A 25,507-nucleotide genomic window follows, 5' to 3' on the forward strand; every position below is an offset into this window, starting at 1 on the left:
CTGTCCCCATTCCCTGCAAAGGGCAACCAAGGCCAATTACGGAACAAATTACAGAACAATAGAGAAGCCACAAGTTTTGATCTTGCCTTGGTCACATCTGGTGAGTTGGGCTTGGTTCTCTTTAAGCAAAAGCCATGTTGTTTTATTTTTAATGGGGGGGGGGATACTGTTTTTATTGATGGGACGCGGGTGGCGCTGTGGGTTAACGCACAGAGCCTAGGGCTTGCCGATCAGAAGGTCGGTGGTCAGAATCCCCGCGACGGGGTGAGCTCCCATTGTTCGGTCCCTGCTCCTGCCAACCTAGCAGTTCGAAAGCACGTCAAAGTGCAAGTAGATAAATAGGTACCACTCTGGCAGAAAGGTAAACGGCGTTTCCGCGCGCTGCTCTGGTTCGCCAGAAGCGGCTTAGTCATGCTGGCCACATGACCCGGAAGCTGTACGCTGGCTCCCTCGGCCAATAAAGCGAGATGAGCGCCGCAACCCCAGAGTCAGCCACGACTGGACTTAATGGTCAGGGGTCCCTTTACCTTTACCTTACTGTTTTTATTATTCATTTCTTACTTTTCACTTCCTGAAAAGGCAGCATAAACAAAGAAATAAAACACTTTACTTTTTCTGATAACAAAATAAAGGGGAAACCATTTCCATAACTTAACGTCCAACACAAAACTCAAGTTGAAAAGCAATTAACACAATCCTGCGCATGCCTCCTCAGCCATAATTCCCACTGAGTGCAGTGAGGCTTATACCCAAGGAAGAATGTATAGGATTGCAGTCTAAAAAAAAAAGGGGGGGGGGGCTTGTTTTGCCCAAGAAGCAGAGTAGAAATACCTAGAAAAATCCCAAAAGGTTTCTGGGTCACAAGAGGTATCACATAGGATTTAAACTTTTGTCTGCTTGATTTGCGCGTGCAGCTTCTGCCTAAGTTGCTTCAAGCCTTTCTTATATAAAATAATTACAAGCTGCTGTGAATTATTTACAGCATGGTTACATTTCACATGTAATACCTGTTAAGTTATGTTGGCACTTGCAAGCTTGTGTGTTGAATTTGGATGTTCGTATAATTACGACCACCTCTGATGACTGTATAATTATGGACAACATTTACATAATGCATGCAAGCAACATTTTAAAAGCGGAGTGCCTCACCCCTCTTTTAAAAGAAAAATGGCACAGCCTGAGGTGGCTTAATTTATTATAAACTACTGATTATGGAGCATAAATCTATGGAAGCTTGTACTATATTGCAGAGAGAGTCAGTTGTGAAAGAATTTTTGCATTAAGAAAACAAAAAACATAAGAAGCTATCAGGCAACCTCAGCACATATAATCCTGAAACGTGCGATGATTAAGGCTGAGTGTGCCAAATACTGCTCTTTCAAAATGTGCTACTAAACGTATAATTAGCCAGCTTTCCAGGCCCACAAGGTGCTACAACACCTTTGAGCCACAAGGTTGCAACCGTGATAGGAAATAAATGAGAACAAAGTGATGCCTTAAATAATTTAGATGAACACACAAGTAACAGGCCTTTTATTTCTTAAACTAATTTTAGAAATGTGGGTAATGCAACAAAAAATATCTTTTAGATTCCAACAGGAAGTAAGGTAAAGGTAAAGGGACCCCTGACCGTTAGGTCCAGCCACGGACAACTCTGGGGTTGTGGCACTCATCTTGCTTTACTGGCTGAGGGAGCCAGCGTACAGCTTCCAGGTCATGTGGCGAACCAGAGCAGCGCACAGAAATGCCATTTACATCCCCCCAGAGTGGTACCTATTTATCTACTTGCACTTTGACGTGCTTTTGAACTGCTAGGTTGGCAGGAGCAGGGACCCAGCAACGGGAGCTCACCCCATTGCGGGAATTCGAGCTGCCGACCTTCCGATCGGCAAGCCCTAGGCTCTGTGGTTTAGACCACAGGGCTACCCGTGTCCCTGTAAAAAGCAAGAAGAATGACTTTAAAAAGTGGAAATCTTTCGCAAATGGGAACAAAATGGGAATAACTGTATATAAATACAGTTTGTATTATTTTAATCATAACAAAGCTGCATTCTGTCATCGCCAATTCAGACCTCACCATTGGAAAACCTGGAAAATATTTATTCATTATTGCCACATTCAGAATTTTCTCCTCAATGGGATGGAAGAATTCAGCAAAACAATTTTGGAATGTTTTGGTCTACAATAAGTTCTCAGGAACCACCCCACTCCTGCTGAAAAACTAAAGAATCCTAAATTATGGCACAATCTAACTAGAGAATCTTAAATTATGATACAACCTATTTCCAAAACCTTCCAGTTTTGCAGCTGCATACTAACCACAATGGCAGAAGTATGACATATCGGATAGATGAGCATTTAGTTTTGAAGAGAGTTGATATTGTTACCACTTGATTTCTCTCATTAGGTTCTGCAAGTCATTGCTAGTGGCAAAAGCAGAAATCATGGCTGAGTTATCACAAGGCCCCTTTTACCATCTTAGTTTTCTTGGTGTCATCAGAATTGATTGCATCTCTGGATGTACTCGATGTTTTTTAAAAGCTCTTTGGCTGAGGCTGGGAGCACTTCTATTTTTCTCTACCCAATTTCTGTTAACCTTTAGAACAGTGTTTCCCAAAGTGGCCGATATTGCCGCGGGCGGCGGGGGGCAGGCGCTGGAAGGATCCAGGGGTGCAATTGGGGGGCGTTGACTAAAAAATTTGAAAAACTGTACACGTTTCAACTGTTGTGCTTACCGATGTAACATAGTTGTATTTATTTATTTCCAAACAAACACACAAATTGCAAGGGTTATAACAAATATAGATGCATAAAAAACACAATTTTGTCACTGTATCTTTCTGTTTGTTCACGTAAACAATATAGGTTTCCGTGGGGTGTGGGGCACTGGGCATTTTTGTTTCTGAAAAGGGGGTGGTAGGCCAAATAAGTTTGGGAACCTCTGCTTTAGAAGCTAAATGAACTTTGAGAAAAGTAAAATACAATGACTTGGCAGAGATAGCCTGAGACATAAGCATACACAGCCATGCTGAAACACTGCTTCCTCCTCCTGTGGATTTAAACACACTGTGCTTAAAAGAACCACTTTCAAGTGTCCCATTACCAAAAATGAAACACCACTTAGTACTCTTAAAGGTTAAAGTTAACGAAGCTCAGGGTCACATCAGAAATTTATCATGAACCTCGCTTCAAAACATCAAAGTCACTGGCAACCAGGGTGGGGGACTCTGAGTGGTGCTCTAATAGGAAATTCCCTTGAACGGCAATGTAGACGCAGCCAGGATTCTTCATGTTTATTACATTTTAAACCCAGATTTTATCTAGTACTTTCAGCAAAAAGAAATTGCTGGTTGATTCTTTGATTTTCACTGATGTGATCCAGAATGCAGTTGTTTTAAATTGGACCGAGTACGGATGGCACGAAAGCAAAAATTTCTCTGAGTAATGATTTGGGCTTGCTGCAGTTTGCATTGTTTATTTTAATGGAAGCATGGCTTCATAAGTGGAAAATGACGAAGGTTTTAGCTATTGTTTTATTTCAAGCAGGCAGTGTTCCAGTTTCTGATGAAAGCTGAATTTCAAACACTTTTCTGTACTAAAGTAAAAAGCTGAACTGTCAGTATGTGTGCTTATATTGACCCTGACATTTTCTTTTAAATAAGTGCCAACATGTCAAAAGGAGAGGGGGCTGCTTTAAGGCTGGAACAGTTTCATTAATGCTAAAGCAAACTCTTAATTGTTGCCACATTGGTATTTATCATTACAACAGCTGCGCTGCAAGTTCTTGAGATATAGCAGCGAACATTAAGAGCATCAAACTTTTATCATATACATGCCTAAGATGATGCTTTAGAGATGCACATCCATTTCTAATTAAATTCTATGGCCACAGCCCAGGCAATGGCTTCAACATACACTCAATGGGAAAAGTTCCTCCCTTCTTTTTCAACAGCAACTCTCCAAGCAATATCACATACTGCTTTTGAAATTATTTGGAAGTTCCAAAATTCTGTCCAAAGCACTATTGGCATATGGAAGCCCAGGGATGGTTCCACAGCTACCTGTTCTTCTCCTTAGGCTGCCATGGAAAGTTTGCATTAATATAACCCAAGATGTCCGGGACCTTAGCTCACAGAGAATTCATGGTACAATGCATATTTCAAACTATCCCTGTGTAAGTTGTACAATGCACTGAACCGCTTCTGCAATCCTAACAGCCTAAGAAGAGCCTGCTGGTTGGAAATTCCCAGGTGTCAAAAAAAGGCTATTTATGTATGCCACCACTGCGGCCCGTGTTTTGTTAGCCCCCAAATGGAAAACGAGCGAGGTCCCAACTAAAGAAGAATGGCAACTTAAACTGATGGAATATGTGCAGCTTGCGGACCTAACGTATAGAATAAGAGAACAAGAAGAACATACGTTTAAAGAAGACTGGAAAATGTTTATTGAATATATGGGGGGGAACTGTGTACACTTGAAAACGTTGGCAACGTTAAGACAAATTCAGCAGTGTAAGCAAGTTTTGATGGATGCATTAATGGAATACCGAATGGTTTAGTTTATGTAAAATATGCAGGGATTTATGATATGCAAATTGAACCATGGAAGGAAAAGACATTTTAAGGTTGTTTAATGAATATTTTACATTGTAAAATAGAAAATGTAATAAAAATTATAAACAAAGAAGAAGAGGAACCTGCTGCATCAGGCCAGTAAGCCACCAAGTCCAGGATCGTGTTCCCACAGTGGTCTACCATATCCCTATGGGAATCAGGCAAGCAGGATCTCAGCGTAACAGTTCCTTCCCCTCCTGCAGTTTCCACCCAACTGGCTTACAGAAGAATGCTGTCTTCAACACTGCTGCTACAACTTGACCCTCTTTGTGAACATCGCCTCTCATTATAGCCTACCTTCTTCGTAGCAGCTCAGGGAAGTGAATACACAAGCAATTTCCTTTTAAAATAAAAATAAAAATCAGAACAACCCTGTAAGGTAGATTGACCTGAGAAATAGTAAATGTCATTAGCTGGGATCTGAACCTGTGTTTAACAGGCTGGGACAAGATTTAGCAGGTTGGGAACATTATATGTCAAAAAGGGCCCACTCGCTCTCTCTCAGTTTATTTTAGTTGCTAGGTTACCGGCTGAAAAAGGAATTGTTCCTAACAGATTTGCAAGAGGTTAATTTGGATTTTCATCATCCCCAGCTTGCTCTTATTACTGGTTAATCCAGCCTTGAAAGCACATAATTATTGCTATCGGTGCAAGTATTATCTTACAGTAAAGAAGCACAGGCTAAAAATATTCCCGCCGTGTGAAATCAGACTTTGTTGCTCTGAAGATGTCCAGAGGAACATTACACAACCCTTCACCATATTTACAAGAAGCTCCACACAGCCTATAGGAGTCCTGAGAACACTGCTTTCTGAATATACCGTATTTTTCGCTCCATAGGGTGCACCGGACCATAGGGCCACCTAGTTTTTAGGGGGGGAAATAAAGGGGGGGAATTATTTCCCCCCCCCAGCCCCAAAGAGCAAAGAAGCCAAGACAGCCAGCGGGATCCACCCCGCTGGCTGTCTTGGCTTCCTCTTTAGCCACGCACAACCTCTCCAGCCGGGAGAGGCTGCACGCAGCTTCGTTTTTAGCCGCGGGGCTGGGGTGGGGGAAACCCGAGCTTCCCCTGACCCCAGCCCCCAGAACAGGTCTGGGAGCGGAGGCAAGGTTGTGCAGCCTTGCTGCCGCTCCCGGAGCTTGCGGGCTGGGGGAGCGCTCCGAAGGCTTGCGGATAGCTGCCTGAAGCCTGCATTCGCTCCATAGGATGCACACACATTTCCCCTTTATTTTGGGAGGGGGGGGAAATGCATCCTATAGAGCAAAAAATATGGTACTTTGGCCTACCTCTCACTGAGATGAGAGGTACTACGTAAGATTGTAGGTGATGGCTAGCATAGTTGAAAGCTTCTTCCCACACAATAATTTTGCTTCACGCAGAAAACTAGAGACGAGGGGAGGTATTTTCATGCTAGCTTCTCTATACACAGGAATATTTAGTATTTTTCACGGAGAGGCATTAAATCACATGAACGCTTACCTGCAGTCTGAACTGAAGTGTTATGATCCCAATACTGGATTGTTGAACCAATTATCTATGTGATTCCACCCCCTCCAATATCTGCCTAAGTCCAAACCTGTTAAGGAAATGCTTGATAATGGTACTGTATCTGAACACCACACCAAATTTACTATTTTTTATTATTAGATTTATATCCCACCCTTCGTCAAAAGATCTCAGGATCAAAAGATGCCAGCATGGCAAGGCAGACAAAAAAATTGAGACCCTCCAAAGCAGTCAGTTCTCCTAGTAAAAAAAAAAGAAATCCTTTGCAACCCCTTCCAATAATGCCCAGCCTTCGCCGAGAGCAATTCCTGCACAATACAACCAGACATTTATTGGGGCCGGTGGTGGGTGGGGAAATGCAGTGACTGTGGATCTTCCTTTGAACAGCCCAAGAAGAGACTACAGGAATGCAGTTCTCATTCACACCCACTCCTCCTTATTCCCATCCGAACAGCACAGAAGGATGCTTCTGATTTCCCTCTTTTGATAAGACTCCTTTTCTCATGATGCGATCTTTATTATAGCGAGATAATATGCTCTCTCTTTGGGGCTCTTGAAATTTATTCTGAAGAGGGTGACAATGGTTTTGACTAATATTTTTCCATGTTTTGTGCTGCTGTTACAGCATGAAAGCGATCAGCGTTTGAGATAACATGTGTAATTATCTCTGTGCACACACTATCAAGATTACTCTTTAGGAAATAATGAATGATTACTTTAAGATTGCAACTGGTGTGTGCAACGGAAACAGAGTTAAATATACTTTACGCTAAGCGGAAATTCACTGAAAGCAGCTCAGAAAGCCAAAAAGTTACAAGAAAGTGATTTAAGGGGGTTAATTTTAAAAAGTGACCTTGCCCCCCCCCCCCAATTTCTCATAGCAATTGCTTTAAAAAAAAGGAATGATTTGGTTTTAGTGTTTCAGTAGGCTGGCATATTGGACAGGAGTCACTTCTGAGATTCTTATGGACAGAGGAAGATAAAGCAACTGAAGCTGAATTGGACAGGTAAGGGAAAGAGGGATTAGATAGAATCATAGAACTGGAAGGGACTCTGAGGATCATTGGGTCCGATCCCCTGCAATGCAGGAATATGCAGCTGTCCCATATGGGGATTGAAGGGCTGATTCCTCTCCCAGTTCTCCTTTAAGCTGGGCAGCGGGGGGACTCTGGTTATAATGCCAACAAGTCAGGATGTCTGACAAGTGCTGCTGCACAATGTCAGGTCAAAGCGTGGGGGGAAACAGGCATAGTCCAAGACTGGGTCCTAGATCTGACCTGGGTGGATGAGCTGGGAAGAGTTGCTTTAACCCAGCTTTATCCAGCTGGGCTTTTGATGTAGCACCACCGCAGACTTGATGATCAGGCAGGTAGTGCTGCCTTGGGGTTTATAGTGATTCCAGCTTGAGGTCTTGGTCATGTTCTGGCTTTCAGTGTCTGCACCTAGAGGCAGATTTGGGTCAACCCCATTACCAAATAGTCACCCTGGTTGAGTTGGGGGACAGGCGATGTTGAGAACTTCAGAAGGCTTGTGCTAGAGGTCTACAACCACCATCCTGCAAAGGTATGGCATTTATAATAAACACACAGTCTCTAATCACTCTAAATAATGACTGTAGAAGCATTTACTATAAATTAAATAACTATAATGATAGATTCCTTAAATATTAGATTGTTGAATTCTTAATTTTCATAATGCAACATCTACCATTTCATAAGTTGTAATGCTTGAAGTATAGTGGGTGGGGAGGTAGGAAGTCCCAACCAGAGACTCCCTCCAATGTTGGCCAAATCATGCCCCACCCTTCTGAAAACACAAGCTAAGGTGTCCCTGCCCTAAAGAGGTTAGGGAGCTAATTTGAGAATGAATCAGAAAATCAAACCATGGTTTCATCCAGGCTTGTTCTTACTAACCATAGTTTAAACAACCTATAATTCCCTGTGTCTGGACATCGTGTTTAAAACTGGAAACAGATGTTTCTGATCTCCTCATCAGTCACACAAGAGAGAAAAAGAAGAGAGCAGGGATCCAAAAGCTTGTTGCAGCTCATTCATGTAGCAGGAAATGATGTTATGTCTGAAACCAATCCTCGTGCTTTGCCAGATTTCTGCAGATTAAGGAATCACTACTGCACTGCAAATGCAAGGGACAGGGGTGGTGCTGTGGGTAAAACCACAGAGCCCAGGACTTGCCGATCAGAAGGTCGGCAGTTTGAATCCCTGCGATGGAGTGAGCTCCTGTTGCTCGGTCCCTGCTCCTGCCAACCTAGCAGTTAGAAAGCACGTCAAAGTGCAAGTAGATAAATAGGTACCGCTCCGGTGGGAAGGTAAACTGCATTTCCGTGCACTGCTCTGGTTCGCCAGAAGCGGCTTAGTCATGCTGGCCATATGACCCGGAAGCTGTACACCGGCTCCCTTGGCCAATAAAGCGAGATGAGCGCCGCAACCCCAGAGTCGGCCACGACTGGACCTAATGGTCAGGGGTCCCTTTACCTTTACCTTTACTGTAAATGCATATTGGAATCAAAGCGTGAAAATGGAAACACTTGAGATCCCATACCACATACTTCAATATGTCTGACTTATGAATGGATTTGATATTAAGGCTTTTAAAATTATATAGCTATTATTAAACTGTTTTGAATTATCCTCTATACAGATATACTATAGATAACACAATAGATGCATTTATATTTTTTGTTCGGTGTTTTCTCATGATCTGTTGTGTCCCCTTTGAGTTTAACCAATACTGAGAAGAAATACATGAAATAAAGTGACCATGACTGTGAACAGATCCTTATCTTACAAACAGGGCAAACAGGAATGTTTTCCTATTACTCTTGTAAGGTAATAATGATGGAGACAGATGCACCTCGCTAGGGACGGAATTCTATTCAGAACCACCACTGAAAAGCCCCTGTCATGTATCATTGCTAACCAGGTAACCCCCAGCAGCAGCAGCAGCAGCAGCACCAACTAGGTCTCACCTGCTGATCATAGGATTCGAGACAGCTGATATTGGGGAAAGCACTCTTTTAGGTACTTGGGTCCCAAGCCATTGGAGGGCTTAGTACTAACACCTTGTATTGAACTTGGTAGCTCACTGTCTGTCAGTGCCGAGCTTTAAGTCCAGTGACACCTGCTCCTGTCAGGCTGCCCCGCTTACCAAGCCAGTAGCTGCATTCTGAACTGACTGTAGCCTCGACTGACTTCAAGAGCAGCCCCACATAAAATGCATTACAGCAGTCCACATGAGAGCTATCAGAGCATGGACAACTAAAGCCGGACAATCCTAGTCCAGAAACATCTGTAGCTGATGAATCAGCTAATCAGAATTATGCCTAAACTGGGCATTAGGAATCCAAGCCACAGAAGCCACTTGATACTCGAGTGATAAGTGGGAATCCAGGAGTACTCCTACTACTAACATCTTCCTACTCCCTCCCAGAACAGGTCATACACCTAACTGCTGGATATGGGAACCACCCACTCACAACACCCACTCCATCTTTCCATTTATTGGTCCCCATCTTGTCCACCACTGCATCTAGATACCTGTCTCAACACCTTCACAGCCTCTCTTGATTCCGATGGAATGGAAAGAGAGATCTGTGTGTCATCAGCATACTGAAGACACCATGCTCCCAGTCCCTGGATGACAGCTTCCAATGGTTTCATGTAGATGTTTAATGACACAAGAGACTGAATGAACCCTTGTGGAACCCCATAGCCCCAAAGCCATGGAGCTGACCAACAGTCTCCTAGAACTACTTTGCAGGTAGGGGCAGAACCATTGAAACACAGTACCTGCGATTCCCACCTTCATGAGTAACTCCAGGAGAACACCATGGCCGAAAGGGTAAAAAATTGAAGAGGCAAGCAGAACCAACAAGGTTGCATTCTCCCATCTCACTTCCCAAAGAGATAATCAAACAGGGCAGCTGAGACTGTTTGGGCACCCAAACATGGCCTGAAACCAGACTGGAATGGTTCTAGAAGCTGTGGTGTGGAATGTAAGAGACGCTAAAGTGGCAGAGATTGCTAGGGACAGGGTTTTCCTAGAAATTTTGCCACCTAAAACATACTCCTGCTGCAGCTTGGCAGATTCCATAATCTCCTACCTGTAATTCTACAGGAAGCAAAATGCAGTTGTTGTGCAGCAGTTAAACTGTTAGAACTGACGTGACTTTAAAACAAAGAGTCTTCAGTAAATGCCACCCTCCCTCCAATCTCCACTAAAAGTGTCATATGTAATTATAAATTTTCACCAAAGATGTCAAATTCTTACGCTAATCTTCATGCAGTCTGACACTGCCATTCTTCAACCTTTACAGATGCGAACAGTTATCACTTTGTTTGTATGTCACCACAGACAACATAATCAACAGTTTTCATATCTTACTGTTCATACATTTTGTTACAGTGGATTTTGCGCATGCTGTCTACTTTTGTTCGAGTATGAAACTTGCTAATTCTTGAACAGGGAACAGTTATCTAGTCTACGTTAAACATTTTAATACAAGATAAAGCAAAAGACAAGTTCAAGTTGTTGTTGTTTTTTTAAATCTCCATTATTAGATGCTCTGTCCTTATCAAATATCAATCCAAACCTATACAAATGCAACACAATAGGAGACTTTGTTTGGCGTTAGTGTCTTAATTTGAGGCCAAACTTCCATTTCTCTTTACTTATAGAAGGACAAGGAGTAAAGGCAAATTTTATGCCTGAACTCTTAATGGAGAAAGGAATTAAATTTTGAAAAAGCCTGATAAGGCAGCTATGATTTCCCCTTTTAACATCTTAGTAAGAATTAATCACTCTCTGGCCGAACTGCCCTGAAATCAGTGAAAAGCCAAATAATAATATACTAGCACTCTTGCAGAGTTCTTAATAACTGCATGTGGCTTGCACAGGAGAACTTCCTGGGACCCATTTTAACAGTTGGACTGGGACGTTCCCTATAGGGTCACGTGCATATCATGTGCTTTGAGGCTAGTTTGATCCCCATGGGAATTTCCATAGTGATGGTGGCCTTTATCCATTGCCTGCAAGTGACGTCCCTAAACAAGACAATCTTCTTTCTATCAGTGCCTATCTTTTACTCTGGATGTAATCCCAATGCAAATTTCGTAGTGGTTTCTCACGGAGACCCGCTGAGGCTGAAGGAGCGCTACTCCTTTGACACCAACTTCACACAGATGACCAAGATGATAAGCTGAGCTACCAACCAACCTTAAGATGCCTCGAACGCCAAGGTCCTAAACCTTCAAGATTCACTACAGCAAAACAGATGTGCAACCAAGGCCAGATTCTTAGCAAGGGTGAGTGCAGCAGGCACAATTTACCTGTACTTCCATATTTCCTCCTCCCTTGCTGAAAACCAAGACAGGAGGAGGAAGTGTGCATAATTCTTCCTCACCGTCTGAAGACTGACTGTCCAATCACAAATAAGAAACAAACAAGTTGACCTAATGCAGCTAAACTCATTCCTTTTCGGAGCCTCTCTTCCACCAGCTGCAGACCACAGAAGGCCCAGAGCTCCCTAACCATCTCTCTCTTGAGGCAGAAACATTAAAAAAAAATGCATTAGCAACTTACAATATTTTAAACAACCACCTACATACATTAAAATAGCAAAAAACTAGATTAAAGCATCCTGCCCAAGCAAAAAGGCCATAGATAATTAAAAGTCAAATGTCAGATGAAAAATAGGTGTAAGTATGTAGACAAAGAATACTGGGTCATCTTGTGCAACTTTGCATTCAAAAGAAGCTGTACTTAGTTTTTTTAAATTCACACTAGTGGCAATTTTTTCTTGACAGTTATTAATATCAGCCACTAGCCTACCTACAAGCTGCAGCCATTTTTACTCAATGAGCCTGCGGATAATGAGCACCATTTCAACCATGGGTTGCTGGCAAAGATGGCTATTTAGAACACAGTGCCAAAACACAGTAAATAATACCAAATGAAGAGAGTATTCCAGTGAACAGGAAAACCTGCAAGATATCAAACACAGGCACCAACCTGCATCTCAATAATATCAATGGCAATGCTCCAACAGATTTTAGGGTTCCAGATTGCACCCACATTTCTCAACATAAAATCATAATTACATCACAAAAGGACCGTGAATCCCAAATAACAAACATATATATTGAAAGTACTCAAGAAGTGTGATATTAATTAAATTATTGCATTTCTCCTATAACCCCATTTTAATGAAGACTATAAATTTCAGTTTCCCCTTGCTGAAAATCTTACTGATATGCATAACAGTTTGCTGGAGAAATAATAAATATACGTAATAAAAGTTTTTTTTTAAAGGCCTTTTAAGTTGGTAAAACCCAGCAAATTTAATTATCTGCTTTCTTTGCCTTTTAAACACAGCCTTAAGAGAGTGTTCTGTGCCATAAATTTGATCTCAAAAGGCCTGCTGCAGTTCTCATTTTCCACTGTTTTTCCACTGGGCATTTATAGGGTTTTTTTGTGTTACAGGGGACCAGTAAAATGTAGAAGTAATCCTGCAGTTCCTGTGTATGAAATCAAGCTATTCCCTATTAGGTTATTACTTGTGTCCAAGACATTTTTTAAAAAAGCAATCGAAGCACAGGCTTAATACCATAGGTGTGATATTCCCCCCACTCCCACTTTCTTTTTTTTTTGGTAACACTAACCAGATCTAGACATTCAAGTGCTGAAACAAAACAATTATTTTGCTGAGCCTGTTAAGGTGGCTGGGTGTACATCTGCACTAATTGAAATCACAGCATGGCTTTTCAGGATGGGAACTGCATCAAAAGCACACAGAGGATGTGGAGATCTCAGATGTGTGTCTGCATTCTCTGAAGCACAAAGGAAACCAGATGCTATTGTTTATGCTCCATCCTGATGCTTCACTAAACCAATGACATAATGCGGAATGCTGTAATCTAAGTGTTCCCATCCCTTAATGAAAAGAAGGAAAATCATAAATTAAGGCAGTGTTAGAAACTGAGATATGAAAGCTAGGAGCTAAAGGGCACCTTAAACCTAGGTTATGGGCGCAACAATTGAATGTCTAGGCGCACTTTTTTTTAGAACAAAAATAAGAAGATGGAAATGAATGAACTGCAGCTAAAATATTGTGCTCATTTTTCACAAGGTCTAGTCCTTCCCCTGCCCACCCCCTAAGATTCTTAAAGCGTCTCTTCTCCTGTCTTCAGATAGTAACTGGAAGTAAAGGTAAAGGGACCCCTGACCATTAGGTCCAGTCGTGGCCGACTCTGGGGTTGTGGCGCTCATCTCGCTTTACTGGCCGAGGGAGCTGGCGTACAGCTTCCGGGTCATGTGGCCAGCATGACTAAGCTGCTTCTGGCGAACCAGAGCAGCGCAAGGAAACGCCGTTTATCTTCCCGCTGGAGTGGTACCTATTTATCTACTTGCACTTTGACGTGCTTTCGAACTGCTAGGTTGGCAGGAGAACTGGAAATAGGGATGGAGAAAAAAGGCCCTCCATTCATTCTGCAGTTTTAATCTGAAATCTTAGGCGCAGTACTGCACCCAGAGCCCAGAAACTGCTTACGCTAATGAAATACCCTGCACCTAGAACAATGGGAGTTTGGGGAGGGTGATCATTTTGATCATGGCTATTTTGTCTGAGAGAGTGAAGTTGGTATTGTACAAGCATCACATTTTATAAAAACAGGTCATTCTTTGAAGATAATCTAGAAAAGGAGGCAACCAGATTTACAGAGAAATACGTTACGTGTCAAACCACCAATGAAATCACGAAATAAAAGCACCAATACTATTTTAAGCTTTCCCCCCCTTACTTTTTGTAAGGATAAAAATAATGAAGGACCAGGGGGAAGTGAGAGAGGGGAATAAGTTACGTCCTCCATTCTTCATAAAGGATCAGAGGACATAGGTGCTGGTAATGGCAATCTGAGTGTCACTGTTGGTGTCCGTAAGGCGTTGGTGAATAAAACAGCTGGTCCATACAAGGATAATGCATTTCATTCTCTCATTCAGACACTTTTTTCTTTCTAATATTGTAGCACCGAATGTTTGGCCGCGAGAACAATGTGGAACATCTATTTTTGACAAGGTGAAAGGTCCCTGGCAAGCAGGAGGTAGCCAATCACGCATATCTAGAGATGCTTCTAGCACTAACTTTACAGTTACACAGAGCTCCGCTCAAAATGTTCAGGCATTCCCAAATTAGATAAGAGAGCCTACAGTACATTCCCACCTCTCACAATTTGGAGAAGAGATCATGTTTATGGAAAGGTCTCAAGGGTGCCCAGTAAATCCTAAAAAAAAAAAAAAAAGCTTTTGCTTGTTTAGGAACCATTTTAAAAGCCTTGCGTGAAGATCTGAAAGAATGTAAGGGTTGTCTTCCACTGAATTGGCTTCATGGGTCAACTCCTCTTATTGGTTAGACACATCCAAATGGCTCAGGACTGGCTCTCTCCATATGAACATAGGTAAAGGTAAAGGGTAAAGGGACCCCTGACCATTAGGTCCAGTCGTGACTGACTCTGGGGTTGCGGCGCTCATCTCGCTTTACAAGCCGAAGGAGCTGGCGTACAGCTTCCGGGTCGTGTGGCCAGCATGACTAAGCCGCTTCTGGCGAACCAGAGCAGTGCATGGAAACGCCGTTTACCTTCCCGCCAGAGCGGTACCTATTTATCTACTTGCACTTTGATGTGCTTTCGAACTGCTAGGTTGGCAGGAGCAGGGACCGAGCAACGGGAGCTCATCCCGTTGCGGGGATTCGAACCTCTGACCTTCTGATCGGCAAGTCCTAGGCTCTGTGGTTCAACCCACAGCGCCACCCGTGTCCCTCCATATGAACCTACTTGGACCCTAAAACCATCCTCTGAGATCCTTCTTTGTGTGCATCCTCCACGGGAGGTCCGGAGGGTAGCAACACGAGAATGGGACTTTTCTACAGTGGTTTCTTTTTGTTCTTATTTTTATTATGTATTTTGTGAATTGATGTTGTGAACCGCCCTGAGATCTACGGGTGGAGGGCAGTATACAAATCTAAAAAAGAATAAAAATAATTATCTATTTGAACTCTATAAGACAAGCAAGTGAATGACAGAAGAATAGGCCGCAATCAAGTGGACGGCAAAATCAAAGAATGTGGTAAGTATGCACTGGAGTTGTATGTATCATCAACTGGGCTGGGTCAAAGAGCTCCTACGAGTTTGTAGAGATCAACACTCATTCAACCATCATGGAAGCTTTACCTGAGATTCCTGCATTGCAGAGGGCTGGATTAGATGACCATTAGGGTCCCTTCTAAGTCTACAATTCTATGATTTGGCACCTTTAAGTATGGGATTTATTATGTTTCTTCTGCAAAACACATCCTTACTGAGGTCACTGTAAACACGCAGCTATTATGAAGAAAGGAGTGGCTGAAATAAGCTAAATGTGCATGGCAGGTGCATAGGTTCTGTTGAATTCTGTTGTAAATATCATCAGCTTTGCACAAAACTCAAGCCCTACAAATAAAATAAATGACACATTTTACACAAACCAGGCCAAGGCCAAGAGAGAATAAGCCATTAGAGGGAGGGCTTTGGAGAATGAGTGATTGCGTGATTCCAGTTTATCCCTGGAGGGTCAATTTGATTTTTATTTCTAATACAGCTATTTTGTAGAAGAGCAGTTTTGTACAAAGCTACTGTTTTAAAAATAAAAGGATGTACATACCACTAACAAGCCTTTAGCAACAACCGGTGGAAAGAGGCACAACACATCATTTTCCGTTTGGCCGATGGAAACAAAATGGCTAGCTTGTGCTCAGGCAAGCAGCAAATTGATTTAGGTGGTGTGATAACAGAGCAGGGGTAGGCAACCTAAGGCCCATGGGCCGGATGCGGCCCAATCGCCTTCTCAATCTGGCCCACAGACGGTCCGGAAATCAGCATGTTTTTACATGAGTGGAATGTATCCTTTTATTTAAAATGCATATCTGGGTTATTAGTGGGGCATAGGAATTAGTTCATCTCCCCCCTCTCCGGCCCACCACATGGTCTGAGGGACGGTGGACCGGCCCATGGCTGAAAAAAGGCTGCTGACCCCTGTAACAGAGCATCCATAGAAACCTCACCACATATGTTTTTTAAAAACGCTCCCACAATGTGATCTCAGTATGGCCACAGTTAGATAACGTGATTTCTTAATTTTATTTTTTGTTCCCTTATTAGATGTGGTTTGGGGAAATCTGAATTAATTCTGGGTGAAATATGGGTTGCCAGTTTGTGTGGGTGCCATAAAAAACCTGAGATACAAGAAGCTTCAAATCCACATTAAATTGTTGTGTGGACGAGCCCACATTGAATTTCTTTACTGGGGTAACTTTGCATAATTTTGGAAAGATTTCTCAAATAAAGCTGAAAGCCACCCAAACTATCAAACATAGGCGCCGACTCCATGGGGCCTGAGGGGGCCCGAGCCCCCTCAAAAATTCGTTTGGGGGGGCTCCGCCCCCCCAATAATCTCAGGCGCCCCTCCAGCAGAGCACCACCGCCCCCCCTCCCCCAGCCCAAAATGCACAGGGTCGGGCTGCATGCCTCCTGCCCTCCCTCCCGAGCAAAAGCTCCACCCAATTTCCTTCGGAGCTGATTAATAGGCGCAGCACGCTCTCCCCTATTCGCTCACGAGGAGGCGGCGCCACTTTATCTGCATATTCATGAGCTTATTTATTATTCATGAGCTTTCGCGGGCTCCCCCAATGTTTTTTATAAGTCAGCGCCCCTGCTATCAAACGTCTTAAAAAGTGTTTCAAAACTGCATGTAAATTTTGCCTTGGGGGACTGAGGTGCCAACTGCTAGGTTTAATAATATAAATCTCCTTCAGTTTTGACTCTGCATTCTTTGCTTTGTGAAGCAAGTTGAAAGATATGGTCACAAAGTTAAAGCAAAAGGGTGTTTATCTAATTAGAAAATAAACCTAAACACACACGTCAAAGCAATGGTTTGGATCTCCTCTTGTCTTGGCATTGTGGTATTACATATGTCCTGGATAAGATTACAGACTACCTTACAAAACTAGGAGGAATTTGTGAGATTCAAAACAGAACTGGCCTTTAAAGTTGAGAACCCTCAGTGCTATGGCTAATCTGCACAATAATTCAACCGCAAAAGTTCCAATTACTAACAGATACCATATGCAACTTTTAATGAAAACTGCATCAAGTTATCTCTGTCCATGGGATAACACTATTTACTACTTAACATTTAAATCTGTCTCGAAATTAGCAAACTATTTGGAGGTGAATGAAAGTAAGGCCATCACGTTGTACAAGGTCTGAAATGAAGCTGCTTATCTTGACAAAACACATTTATTTTGGAGAGTAAAATAGATCATCTTAATATATAGTCGAGGTGCAACAGGATTATTACATATAAGATGATCTAATCCCAGGACATGTTTTAAAAAGTTCCTAAAAGGAAAGAGGAAAGGCAGACACACAAACACACAGAGGGAAACATTATATGGCCTTCAAGCTCTGGTCAAATAATGTCGGTATGTAGAGAATATCCACACCACCTGCCTCTACCAGGTAAAAGAAGAAACAATTTGTCCAGCAGCACTTTTGACTCATACTTGCAAAGAACATACCCCAGGAGAGTAATTCAAGGGCAAGGCAGCAAACCCATTTATGGAGAAGGTTAAAACATACAGAAGCATTTAACAGACAATTCTTCTTTTCACCTGTAGGTAGCAGCGAGAATGCCAAACTTGCTTCAGCAATGGTAAGACAGAAATGTGAGAGGGAAACCCTCTTTACTGGGGTCTAAGCATGCCGTTGTGCCAGGAATGTCCCTCACTGGTTAAATCTGGGTGCGTACAGCCCATTTACAGCCCCAATAGCTTAAAAAAAACCCTGAGAGTTAACACCCATTGTCACTTGTTTCTAAAAAGATGTATCGTGGGGTTTTCTTGTTTTGCATAACCATTGCTGGTTTCTTCATAGAACTGTAGTGTTGGTGGGGCGATCACACAGGGTCCCCAGACGTCTGACGGTCTATTGATCCCTGTGCCACCACTGAGATTGCCTCTTTGCTGCCACCAACCCGTTTCTCTCGGGTACACACGGAGTCCAGACAGTTGTTAACATTAACAAATAATCAAGTTTATTTTATAGGCATGAACAAGCTTATGGTTTCAGTTAATCGTTCTCGTCAGTTTCTTAATCTGTTTCTTTACCAATTCGTTCCTAACAACTTCAAACTGATTATCCCAACTATCTATCTGACGCCACCCAACAATTCCTCTCACTCCCTCACAACACAACTTGACCAACCCACAGACTTATCCTCCCTCTTCCTTCTTCAACTCCCAACTCTCAACTGACTTTCAAACAACTCCCACTCTAACTTTAACTCCACCCCTCGGGTTCCCACTGGCCAATCACTTCACTCTCATTTAACCCTTTCCTTATGACCCACCTAGGAGGCAAACGCCACAGTTGGGAGGTACCCTGAGGATCATCTAGTTCTGGGGTTACCAACCTAAGGCCCATGGGCCGGAAGTGGCCCACAGAGGTCTTTTGACCAGTCCACGAGCCGCTCCCGAACTGAGCTGCCCGCTTGTACGCTGCGCTATATCAGAGCAGCGCGGTGCAGGGACTTGCTTCCGCGGTGCTGGAAATAGCGTCTCTGAACACGCAGACACTAGAAATCACATGCACGCACGCGATCCGGCCCAGGCAAGATAAACCTTGCTGACCCCTGATCTAATTCAACCCCCTGCAATGCAGGAATATACTGTTGTCCCATATGGGGAATGAAACTGCAACCTTGGCGTTATCAGCACTATGCTCAGTCTAACACAGGGGCCAGCAAACTTTTTCAGCAAGGGGCCGGTCCACTGTCCCTCAGACCATGTGGGGGGCTGGACTATATTTTGGATAAAAAAATATGAATGAATTCCTATGCCCCACAAATAACCCAGAGATGCATTTCAAATAAAAGCACACATTCTACTCATGTAAAAACACCAGGCAGGCCCCACAAATAACCCAGAGATGCATTTCAAATAAAAGCACACATTCTACTCATGTAAAAACACGCTGACTGTCTGAGGGCCAGACTGAGAAGGCGATTGAGCTGGATCCGGCGCCCAGGCCTTAGTTTGCCTACCCATGCTCTAACCAACTGAGCTATCCATGCGTATGATATCTTTGCTACTTTAACAATCCTGTTTCAAACTCTTCATATGTACCTTTCATCACCTATCATTCCTCCCCCCCACCCCCAGAAGTAGTTTAATAAAACATTTGAAACTTGTAACATCTTTGACACAGAACAGCAGATGCTGTTACCACCCTTACCTTCTGAAAAGGTTTTATAAAACCAGAGGGTGTGAGGGAAAGATCATAAAATGATAGAAGCAATTTTTAAAAGCAGAATTATTGAACTATGATAATTACATTAGATGAAATGCTTTATAAAGGCTTTTAATTGCCTTAAATTTGTGGATAAATCTACCCAGGAGATCACACTCACATCAATGAACTGCATTATACCAGCAAGAGGAACCTTGGACCGATGCCGGAAAGAGCAAATACAATGGACCTCACTTGGCTGCAAATTACCAAAAAGCAAAAAGAGAGAGAGAGAAAGTGACAGAGCTAAAGTGACACGTTTGCATTGTGGGGAAAAGATCAAATATTGATCAACCAAGCTGAGGTAATTAGAATGGTCGTCAAGGAGATGAGATGCACATTCTTACTTCCACTCAAATGCATCTTTGTTTTACACTGAATTTGCTATCTGCTTGGAAGCATTTCAAGGATTTGTGCATTGTCAATTAGCTGCACATGTGTTATGCTCGTCGTTTGTTTCAAAGATATAAAATATATACGCATTCAGATTATACTACAGGGTTTTAATTTGAACATTTCTGGGGATATTGACTACGAAATGGGGCTGCCACCAAACTTCCAGTCACTATTGGGTAAGACTTAAATTGAATATCAAGAACAAAATGGATGACACTAAACTGTGACGTAAGGCCTGATTTTAAAAGTGGCACTGAACATAATATCTGTGTGCACAGGCCAAGCTTTACCCATGGATGAGGCCACATTTAAATGTATCTGCCAGTCACCATGTGTGCAGTTAGCATGCTAGGAATCCTGTGTAGAAACTGTTGAGCCAATCTGAACATGTTCTGAGCATGTAAAATGCCACAGAAATGTTTTAATAAACAACAACAATAAATAATACATGTTCTTCCTTTAAAATCAGTTCAAAGCTGGTTAGAATCATGCGAAGCCGCACACTTAAGCGCAGGGGATGGAAACCTGTCTCAGCAGAGGTCTGCATTCCTTCAAGGTCATCTTTCCAGGGGTAGAATCAGCGAATTATAAAGTTGGAAGAGACCCTGAGGGTCATCTAGTCCAACCCCTTGAAATGCAGGAATCTCAACTAAAGCATCCATGACAAATGGCCATCCATTTGGCTTTAAAACCTCAAATGAATGAGATTCCACAGCCTCCTGAGGGAGTCCACTCCACTGTTGAACGGCTATGTCAGAAAGTTCTTCCTGATGTTTAGTTCAGAATCTGAATTTAGACATGAATCTATTGGTTTGAGTCCTACCCTCTCTGGAGAAGGAGAAAAAGCTTGCTCCGTCTTCCATGTGACAGCCCTTCAGATATTTGAAGATGGCAATCATATCTCTCAGTCTCCTCTTTTCCAGGTTAACATACCCATCTCCCTCAAACGTTCCCCATAAGGCTTGGCTTCAGACCCTTGATCTGTTTGGTTGCCCTACTCTGCACACATTCCAGTTTGTCAATAAGCTTCTAAAACTGCAGTGCCCAGAAGTGCACACAGTATTCCAGGGTGTGGTCTGAGCAAGGCAGAATAGAGTGATACTATTACCGTACTGCCCTTGATCTGGACACTATCCCTTTGTTGATGCAGCCTAGAATGGCATTAATTTGGTTTTTTGTTTTGTTTTGCTGTTGCATCACACAGTTGACTTATGTTAAGCTTGTGGTCCAATAAGACCCCTAGATCCTTTTCACATGTACTACTGGCAAGCCAGATGTCCCATATCTTATATTTGTGCAGCTGGTTCTTCCTGCCTAAGTGTAGAGCCTGACATTTGTCCCTATTGAATTGTATTCTGTTAGTTTGGGCCCAGTTCACCAATCTGTTATGGTAATATTGAATCCCAATTCTGTCTTCTGTGGCATTAGCCGCCCCTCCCAGTTTGGCGTCCTCAGCAATTTTCATGAGCAACCCCTTAATTCCTTCTTCCAAGTCGTTTATAAAGATGCTGAACAAGGTGTGTCCTATGGTCAGGTGCGTCCTATAGAGCGAAAAATACGGTATTTCCCCACTAAGCAGGGGTGCAGAGACTGAATGTGATCCTCCAACCCAGCAGACCAATGGATGTGACTTTTATCATTGTAGAACTGCCCTTCATTCAAGCCTCACAAAAGTCAGACATTTCTGAGTGCTCACAAACACACATGCCCATCTGTGAAAGCAAGAGACATTATCAATGGCACATTCAAACCAGGTTAACACACTTGAAAAGGGCATAGAGCAGGGTTGATGAGGGGAGTCCTGGGAGGTGGATAGCGAGGGTTGGAGGATCACATTCAGTCTCTGCACCCCTGCTTAGTGGGGAAATACCGTATTTTTCACTCTATAGGACGCACCTGACCATAGGACACACCTTGTTTTAGAGGGGGAGAACAGCGGAAAAAAATTCTCCCCCTCTCTGCTTAGCGCCCCTTCAGAGAAGCAGCAGGAGAAATGGAGCCCCTTCCATTTCTCCTCCCGCTTCACCGAAGGGGCGCTGCGCAGAGAGGAAAAACTCTGCAGTGCCTCTCCAGCAAAGCAAAGCCTGGAGAGCAAGAGGGATCGGTGTGTACTGACCCCTCTCGCTCTCCAGGCTTCAGTGAAGGCAACCCGAAGCCTCCGGAGCACAGCGGGAGTTCTGCTGCACTTGGGAGGCTTCAGGCTTCAGGCGGCTATCCCTGAAGTCTTGCTCTCCCGGCTTCAGCAAAAGGAACCTGAAGCCTCCGGAGCGCAGCGGGAACTCGTGCTGCACTCTGAAGGCTTCAGCGAAAGCAACGCAAAGCCTCCGGAGTGCGGAGGGAGCACTCCCTCTGCGCTTCGGAGGCTTCGTGTTGCTATCGCTGAAGCCAAGGAGCCTGCATTCGCTCCATAGGACGCACACACATTTCCTCTTAATTTTTGGAGGGGGGAAAGTGTGTCCTATAGAGCAAAAAAAAATGCTAGTTTTTGAATTCCCCACACTGGCATGTCCCAAAGCAACCTGACCCAAATACACCAACATTTTACCTGTACCTATTAGCAGACCATTCTTCCCATGGGTTAACTAACATTTGAAAACAGGCCTGGGTCATAGAATCATGGAAAGTTTTGCCTGAAAACACGGGCAGACTGATTTACTGAACAATTGCTAAACTCAATCTTTTTCAAATGCACACGCAATACGAAAGCGGCTCCCCAATCAAAGAATTGCAAAAGCGGAGCGGGACTTTATTGCAGCAAAGGATTACAGACTCCAGTTTCACAACAGCCGCAATCAAAACACAGTCTTTAGGAAAGATGAATGGGTAAGTGCGTTACAGCCACGCTTTTTCCATAGAAGAATGGGATATTGGCACAGTTAATACGTGAACAGCACACAATTCAGAGAAAGAAAATAGGAATCGCCGTGCTGAGCCAGATCAATGGTCCTCAGTATTCTGTACGCCAACAGCAACCAGCAGGAAGATCCCCAGCAGGATATGATGCCACCATTATCTCTCCCCTGTTGCTAATTCTCACAGCAATATTGGCCAAGATCCAAAGAACTAGCTAGAGGGGGCTTTGAACTTTTGTGTTTTCAACAACTGTCCTTGTGCCGCATGGCAAAGAACTCTGAAAATGGAGCAAGACTCGAAATCAATGTCTGATAATAAACTGGAGGTCAGCTGTTCAAAGAAAAGACGTCAAAAACCTGACTCGGGGCACACAGCCCCAAGTAGCTCTTTGGATTCCAACCAGCATTTCTGAACATGGAGACGACACACCTGTACTCACACACCACAGTAACTTGGCTTTATTCGGATTCATCTTAAATCTGCTGCCCAGAAGGAAGGTTTCAGTTCCTGGGTCAGGAATAATGAGCTCAACTATCAACTGGACAATGTGAAAAGAATACTATTCTTCCCTACAAAATTGTTCTAGCCCTTAAAAAAAAGGTGGGGGATTCCAAAGGTTTGAAGCTGCAAGATTCAATGCAAGACTATTAGAAATGACGTTAGCAATACAGTGGTACCTCTGGTTACGTACTTAATTCGTTCTGGAGGTCCATTCTTAACATGAAACTGTTCTTAACCTGAAGCACCACTTTAGCTAATGGGGACTCCTGCTGCCGCCGCGCGATTTCTGTTTTCATCCTCAAGCAAAGTTCTTAACCCGAGGTATTATTTCTGGGTTAGCGGAGTCTGTAACCTGAAGCGTATGTAACCCGAGGTACCACTGTATATTATGTTGGCCTGGCACAGGCTGATTACTGTGTATGCTGCACTCTTTGGATTTTATACTAGTTCATGTTTTGTTTCATTTATTATGTATTTTTTAAATTATCTGTGCACTGTTTCGAGATTTTCTAAACAGTCAAGTGGTACACATATGCCCTCCTTTTCCTCCCCCTTTATTTCTCTTCTTTTCCATTATCAGAGACCATCAGTTGTTGAGGGGCTGAGGCTGAATAACACCTGGAGGGCCACAGGTTCACCCCTCCCCTGTTTGAGAGCAGCTCAAGCTCAAAGTGCATGCTCTGGTTATCTCCCGCTTGGACTACTGCAATGCGCTCTACGTGGGGCTACCTTTGAAGGTGACTCGGAGACTACAACTAATCCAGAACGCGGCAGCTAGACTGGTGACTGGGGGCGGCCGCCGAGACCACATAACACCGGTCTTGAAAGACCTACATTGGCTCCCAGTACGTTTCCGAGCACAATTCAAAGTGCTGGTGTTGACCTTTAAAGCCCTAAACGGCCTCGGCCCAGTATACCTGAAGGAGCGTCTCCACCCCCATCGTTCTGCCCGGACGCTGAGGTCCAGCACCGAGGGCCTTCTGGCGGTTCCCTCATTGCGAGAAGCAAAGCTACAGGGAACCAGGCAGAGGGCCTTTTCGGTAGTGGCGCCCGCCCTGTGGAACGCCCTCCCATCAGATGTCAAAGCGATAAATAACTACCTGACATTTAGAAGACATCTTAAGGCAGCCCTGTTCAGGGAAGTTTTTAATCTGTGATATTTTACTGTATTTTGGTTTCTATGGAAGCCGCCCAGAGTGGCTGGGGAAACCCAGCCAGATGGGCGGGGTACAAATAATAAATTATTATTATTATTATTATTATTATTATTATTATTATTATTATTATTAGCAAATGGACCTAGTTGTGTGGTTCCTTGGATGGTGATTTTACTTGTGTTTGGACTCTACTATGATGCCAGCAGTAGAGCATTCTGAGAGAACACTGTTGAAAACAGTGAGACTTGAAAGGCTCAACAAAGAGCTCCTGCAGTATATTCACACCTAACAAATGCTTCTGGGTCATCTTTGCCAACAGAAGCTTTACACTTCGCTACTTGCTATCAATGAAGGAAGGGGAGCAGAAAGCACACAGGCTTGAAGCTTGCCACAGTATGACCTTCCAACAGAAACCATAGGTATCTGAACTGGGTCGTGTTGCATTTAAGAACCGAAGGAACCAAAGGAATCCATTAATACCATTTTCAGCTGAAAGGAGAAAATCTGCTGGGAAAACTGATCAATGCTTCGGTGTCAAACCTAAGCTTCTTCATCGTGATAACCCAGAGCAATGGGCTGCTTTTCCAGACCCCATTATCTGTTTTACAGATGGGGGGGGGGAACCAGCTCTATTTTCATGGAATTAGATTAATGTTCCAACAGGAAATACTTCTGAGGTTAACCTTGCTCCATGCTTTTAAAAGCTGGCTGTAAACTTAAAAGATAAGACCGGGTTTGGGGGGGGGGGGGAGAGAGAGAGAAGAGAACTGACAGGTCTGTCGAAATATACTGTTTCCTGGAAAAGCTGTCAAACAACATTTGCTTTAAGGGCACTGTGCACCAGATACCCAGGTCTGGTTTTGTCAAACATGAGGATTTCAGGGACACCAGTTTGTTTCATAGCGCCTTTGGGCTAGCCCTTTTCTCCTGCAGTTTTATGGTGCCCCCACCATTCCCCTAGGTGTACACCAGTTGGTTGTGCCTCAGAGTAACCATAAACTACCAGACCTGCATTGGAGCCCATAGCCACTATCAGTGGTGCAGTAATTTTTTCTGAGAAAGACTTTTGAGCCTTGTTGTCAATGAGTA

At 43.4% G+C, this 25,507-nt stretch overlaps 1 protein-coding gene across 3 annotated transcripts in view; it reads right to left on the minus strand.

Annotated features, from left to right (window-relative positions):
• Window positions 1–25,507, minus strand: part of ADK (adenosine kinase) — a 204,873-nt gene that overhangs the window by 72,690 nt on the left and 106,676 nt on the right. The window lies entirely within an intron of this gene.

The sequence above is a fragment of the Podarcis bocagei genome (assembly GCF_964188305.1).
Source record: "Podarcis bocagei genome assembly, chromosome: 4".
Taxonomy (NCBI): Eukaryota; Metazoa; Chordata; class Lepidosauria; order Squamata; family Lacertidae; genus Podarcis; species Podarcis bocagei.